Source organism: Coregonus lavaretus (assembly GCF_964263955.1).
Source record: "Coregonus lavaretus genome assembly, chromosome: 22".
NCBI classification, from domain to species: Eukaryota; Metazoa; Chordata; class Actinopteri; order Salmoniformes; family Salmonidae; genus Coregonus; species Coregonus lavaretus.
The window spans coordinates 40,609,153-40,615,229 of NC_140009.1; positions in this window are offsets into that span (position 1 = coordinate 40,609,153).

A 6,077-nucleotide genomic window follows, 5' to 3' on the forward strand; every position below is an offset into this window, starting at 1 on the left:
TAAGGCATAAAAGTTCTTAAAGAATCAATGTGCATCATTAGTTAAAATGACAATTGAACAGGTAAAGAGGTATGCTTAGATAACCTATGGAGAAAAATGTACATCAGAATTAGGCATAATTATTATTGCTCTAAATTGCAGGAAAAAGTTGTTTCAGGTGTTAGAAAATGTGTAAATTTGCACACTTCCCCGTCTCCATTCTCATGTAATTTGTGCCCCTTCTAAAAGAATAGGTGCATGACGCCCCTGGCTTTTAGCATGATTGATGATGTTCCTAATAATGAAATGAACACACAACATTAATGGTAATTCTGAGTTCAAGTTCATTTTATTTTATAGCATTTACATGGCAGAGGACATATAGCTAAGAGAGTTAAAAAAAACTCTCTCTTTCACGTTCTTTAGGTCTATCTGCTATGTTGTAAAAGGACTGATAAGTAAGCATTTCACTGTTAGTCTAAACCTGTTGTTTACAAAGCATGTGACAAATACAATTGTATTTGATTCTCTCTGTTTTTTGCTCTCTCTCGTTCTATCTTTTGCGCGCTCTCTCTCTCGCTCTCTCTTCGTTCGTCCCTGTGAGTTTGCAGAAAAACACTTTTCACTAGGCTCTATTTTTTCCAAGAGAAGATGATCACGATAGCAGAGCAAGATAACATCCAGGGACAAAAAAACATTTAATTTCCTGCAAACTGTAGTTTGTTCACCAGTAACTCTTGAATATAGAACTATTTAATGTCACCAGCTAGGGCTGGTCGAGTCGTTCAAAAGCAGTAATTTTGGTGCAGTCCAGAGGCTGCATTGCAGAGGTGTGGAATATCCCTGAACTGTACGTGTGGGATTTCAGTGGCTTGTGCATATCTTTACATTCAGTTTGAATTCCTTGCTCATCCTCAACCTTGACTGTAATGCCCAGACTACCCTTTCTTGAGTAGAAACGCTAGTTCACTGTTACAGCAGGATAGCTTACTATTTTTCTCTCCTCAAAGGTAGTGTGTAGATGAGGGATTGCTGCAATCCACTGTATGTGCATTTTCTTTGGCATATTAGCATGTTTAGCTAACTGTAGCATGTCCGCTGTGAAAACAATCATTGTCGAGGCTTGTCCTAAAATGTTTTTTAATCAAAACCACATTTCCACATGTGAATGCTCAACCTTAACTCAGGATAGCTTTGCCACAGTGGTTTTGGCTATCTGATGTATTACAATCATGAGGCTGGACCTTGGCACTCATGCATAACTCTCGTAACAGTTCTGTAGGACACAGAAACGGCTGTACATGTCTTCCAAATGGAGCCAGTTTCTAAGCTATAGGGTTTTGGTCTTCCTCTGAACAATGGGCATCTTTGGTGAGACAGAGCTGTGGCCCACTGCCCACATTTAGACACTGTCTGTGTGCCTTTGCTCCAACCTCCGCTCCACTGCTCTTAGTCCTAGCTAGCTCTATTCACATGCTAATGTAAACCCCCGTACACGCCACCCAGTTACTGATCCTAGATCAGCCGCTGTGCCCAGCTCCGGTCCACTGTCCCCAATCAGACCACTTCAGATCGCCCGAGGGGGATGTCTGTTCTGGGCAATTCCACGAAAACAGAATTACACTGAGGCTCAGTTTTTTTTTTACTTAAAAATGAATGCCAAACAAAAAACATTGATTTTAAAGTTGAACAAACCATACAACAAGGACTATTTGAACAATTTCCACAGAAAATTTACAAAGACCGTAATGGAATTATGGTAAAATCTCCCTCAGGTTTTTTATGCGACCACATTTTCCAAAAACTGTAAAATATCTGCTACGAATTAAGAATAAAATATGTCTGCAGAAATAATTATGTGTCAGCTATGACATGGCACCTCTTTTGGTTATTGAACTACAGTGATGTGGATTTACACCCGGTAACGGAGCTCCATCAAGGGTCCCTGATTTGTACTATACAGAAATGCAGAATCATTTTCCTCATGTTTTACAAGTTTGGACATCACAGTGCAGCACAGCAGAGTAGAGTACTGTGCAGTATAATACAACACAGCAGAGTAGAGTAGAGTAGAGTGCAGTACAGTACAGTCAGTAAAGTACAGTACAGTAAAGTAGAGTATAGTTCAGTACATTAGAGTACAGTACAATAAGATTAGGGAGGAGTATACATTTTTTCTATTTTATATGACAGCATATTGGATGACTGTCATTCATATTCCATTCACCCAGCTCAATGTAACGTTGATAGGTTTAGACTACTACATGATACCCTATACCCATCATGAGGTTGCTACAACCTCGCCTATGACTGAAAGTTTATAATGTAGGTGCACAGGTTGAGAGAAAATTTGGAATAGTCAGGGTGACAGACAGTGACACATTCAATACTGTCTTGCACACTCTTGCCTGCATCTAGCTGATCTAGGGTGTAAATATTAGTCCAAACAATTGCAAACAAGAGTTTCAATTTTCAACAGAATTGGCAGAATAAATACACCCATGATCAGCCGCACCGATAGTTCACTTTCATTGAAGCCACATACAAATCAACTAGCTCTCACAGTCTCACATCAGAATTAGACGTTGATTTTCAAAATTGTTCCTAACGTAAAATTTTGAAGTGTTTAAGGTTAGGTTTAGGCATTAACTCAGAATCAAATCAAATCAAATCAAATATTATTGGCCACATGCGCCGAATACAACAGATGCAGACATTACAGTGAAATGCTTACTTACAGCCCTTAACCAACAGTGCATTTATTTTTTATAAAAAAGTAAAATAAAACAACAACAAAAAAAGTGTTGAGAAAAAAAGAGCAGAAGTAAAATAAAATAACAGTAGGGAGGCTATATATACAGGGGGATACCGGTGCAGAGTCAATGTGCGGGGGCACCGGCTAGTTGATGTAGTTGAAGTAATATGTACACGTGGGTAGAGTTAAAGTGACTATGCATAAATAATTAACAGAGTAGCAGCAGCGTAAAAAGATGGGGTGGTGGGGGCAGTGCAAATAGTCCGGGTAGCCATGATTAGCTGTTCAGGAGTCTTATGGCTTGGGGGTAGAAGCTGTTGAGAAGTCTTTTGGATCTAGACTTGGCACTCCGGTACCGCTTGCCGTGCGGTAGCAGAGAGAACAGTCTATGACTAGGGTGGCTGGAGTCTTTGACAATTTTGAGGGCCTTCCTCTGACACCGCCTGGTATAGAGGTCCTGGATGGCAGGAAGCTTGGCCCCAGTGATGTACTGGGCCGTACGCACTACCCTCTGTAGTGCCTTGCGGTCGGAGGCCAAGCAGTTGCCATACCAGGCGGTGATGCAACCAGTCAGGATGCTCTCGATGGTGCAGCTGTAGAATTTTTTGAGGATCTGAGGACCCATACCGAATCTTTTCAGTCTCCTGAGGGGGAATAGGCTTTGTCGTGCCCTCTTCACGACTGTCTTGGTGTGTTTGGACCATGATAGTTCATTGGTGATGTGGACACCAAGGAACTTGAAGCTCTCAACCTGTTCCACTACAGCCCCGTCGATGAGAATGGGGGCGTGCTCAGTCCTCTTTCTTTTCCTGTAGTCCACAATCATCTCCTTTGTCTTGGTCACGTTGAGGGAGATGTTGTTATCCTGGCACCACACGGCCAGGTCTCTGACCTCCTCCCTATAGGCTGTCTCATCGTTGTCGGTGATCAGGCCTACCACTGTTGTGTCGTCGGCAAACTTAATGATGGTGTTGGAGTCGTGCCTGGCCATGCAGTCATGGGTGAACAGGGAGTACAGGAGGGGACTGAGCACGCACCCTTGAGGGGCCCCCGTGTTGAGGATCAGTGTGGCAGATGTGTTGTTACCTACCCTTACCACCTGGGGGCGGCCCGTAAGGAAGTCCAGGATCCAGTTGCAGAGGGAGGTGTTTAGTTCCAGGATCCTTAGCTTAGTGATGAGCTTAGAGGGCACTATGGTGTTGAATGCTGAGCTGTAGTCAATGAATAGCATTCTCACGTAGGTGTTCCTCTTGTCCAGGTGGGAAAGGGCAGTGTGGAGTGCAATAGAGATTGGATCATCTGTGGATCTGTTGGGGCGGTATGCAAATTGGAGTGGGTCTAAGGTTTCTGGGATAATGGTGTTGATGTGAGCCATGACCAGCCTTTCAAAGCACTTCATGGCTACAGACGTCAGTGCTACGGGTCGGTAGTCATTTAAGCAGGTTATCTTAGTGTCCTTGGGCACGGGGACTATGGTGGTCTGCTTGAAACATGTTGGTATTACAGACTCAGTCAGGGACATGTTGAAAATGTCAGTGAAGACACTTGCCAGTTGGTCACCACATGCTCGGCGTACACGTCCTGGTAATCCATCTGGCCCTGCGGCCTTGTGAATGTTGACCTACTTAAAAGTCTTACTCACATCGGCTACGGAGAGCGTGATCACATAGTCATCCGGAACAGCTGGTGCTCTCATGCATGCTTCAGTGTTGCTTGCCTCGAAGCGAGCATAGAAGTGGTTTAGCTCGTCTGGTAGGCTTGTGTCACTGGGAAGCTCGCGGCTGTGCTTCCCTTTGTAGTCTGTAATAGTTTTCAAGCCCTGCCACATCCGACGAGCGTCAGAGCCGTGTAGTACGATTCAATCTTAGTCCGGTATTGACTCTTTGCCTGTTTGATGGTTCGTCGGAGGGCATAGCGGGATTTCTTATAAGCGTCCGGGTTAGAGTCCCGTTCCTTGAAAGCGGCAGCTCTACCCTTTAGCTCAGTGCGGATGTTTCCTGTAATCCATGGCTTCTGGTTGGGGTATGTACGTACGGTCACTGTGGGGATGACATCATCGATGCACTTATTGATGAAGCCAGTGACTGATGTGGTGTACTCCTCAATGCTATCTGAAGAATCCCGGAACATGTTCCAGTCTGTGCTAGCAAAACAGTCCTGTAGCTTAGAATCTGCGTCATCTGACCACTTTTTTATTAACCGAGTCACTGGTGCTTCCTGCTTTAGTTTTTGCTTATAAGCAGGAATCAGGAGGATAGAGTTATAGTCAGATTTGCCAAATGGAGGGCGAGGGAGAGCTTTGTATGTGTCTCTGTGTGTGGAGTAAAGGTGGTCTAGAGTTTTTTTTTCCTCTGGTTGCACATTTAACATGCTGGTAGAAATTAGGTAGAACGGATTTAAGTTTCCAGAATGCTTAAGGTTAGGGCTAAGTTCATACATTAACTCAGAAATCTTAAGGTTAGGCATTAACTCTGAATGGTTAAGGTAAGGGTTAAGGTTTGGAATAGCCTTAAAACAAAAATGGTTGAAACTTGCAGCCTTTGGAATCAGAGGCAGATGCTTACGCCCATCCACCATCCCCATCCACAACGCCCTAGCAAAACCTAAACCTACTTGAAGGTAACACCGCTCACTGTGGCCGGTTTCCACATCATCTCCCAACATCGTCAGACATGGATGGACGTCGAATACTGACTTGTATCACGGATGACCTGGCTGATACAAACAGCATCATCACTTTGCTCATTGTGTAATTCCTTCTCGCATCTTCACGCTCTCATCCTCTCATCTTTTCCCTTTGCTTGTGGACTTCAGTGCACAACACAACCGCTGTCTGTGACCAGGCAAAAAAACATTAAAAGTCAAACCTTCATACCATAATCGCTAACCGCTACACACAGCCTACATTGTTGTCACCATATTAGCTAACATCATAGTCAACATACCTACTAGAAGTTACGCATTAGTAAATCCCCTACAATCACACAGTACAGTGTACAGCAAGCAGTTAAGCAGTTACACCGGCGGGCTCCAGTGGCAATAAATTAATAAAACCAAAAGCATACCTTGACTTGGAAGAGTTTCAGTTTTGGATAGCCTTAGCCATCTAGCTAACATAAATAGCATTCCTCTCTGTTTGAGCCGGGTGTTTGCATTAGCTAGCTAAGTAAGTGAAAGTGAAAAAAATGCTAGGAAATTTAGCTCCCTCTCTCTGTCTCTGCCTTTCTTTGCTGCTTCTCCTTAATTTTTTAAGAAATTACATTATTCAAAACTCTTCAACTATCGTCTTTCTCTCTCGTAGTCAATTACTCACCACATGTTATGCACTGCAATGCTAGCTAGC